The following is a 431-nucleotide window of genomic DNA, read 5'->3' on the forward strand; positions in this document are numbered from 1 at the left end:
GCCCCTGACTCTGACTAGCAATACCAATAGTAGTAGCAGATATGCGAATGCTAACGATGCAAAAAAGTAAGACCAAAAGTATCCCTCCCCGGTTTCCTAACAATGTTTCAGCATCTTCCTGACAGCTTGTATTTTCATCGAATCTTTGTCGCGAGGGAAGTGTCAGAGCGAGAGGTCAGGGTGTGGGATCGCTGATCACTTCAAACAACAGGGAAATCCGTTTCATGTCTAATCAAAGACGGAATTTAGGAAGTGAGCATTTACGCCTAGCTTGGCGGTTAGTTACTACGATGTAAAGATCTGTCATGGGAACTGCATAATTTTCCTTTATTGTATGTTCAAACGTAAAAGAATTAACCTTTTATTATGCAGCTATCCATCTAAAAGTTTCGACAGTGTATCTGTTATGATATTCAGCAGTTGCTATTGTT

Source organism: Penaeus monodon, chromosome 32 (assembly GCF_015228065.2).
Source record: "Penaeus monodon isolate SGIC_2016 chromosome 32, NSTDA_Pmon_1, whole genome shotgun sequence".
NCBI lineage: Eukaryota > Metazoa > Arthropoda > Malacostraca > Decapoda > Penaeidae > Penaeus > Penaeus monodon.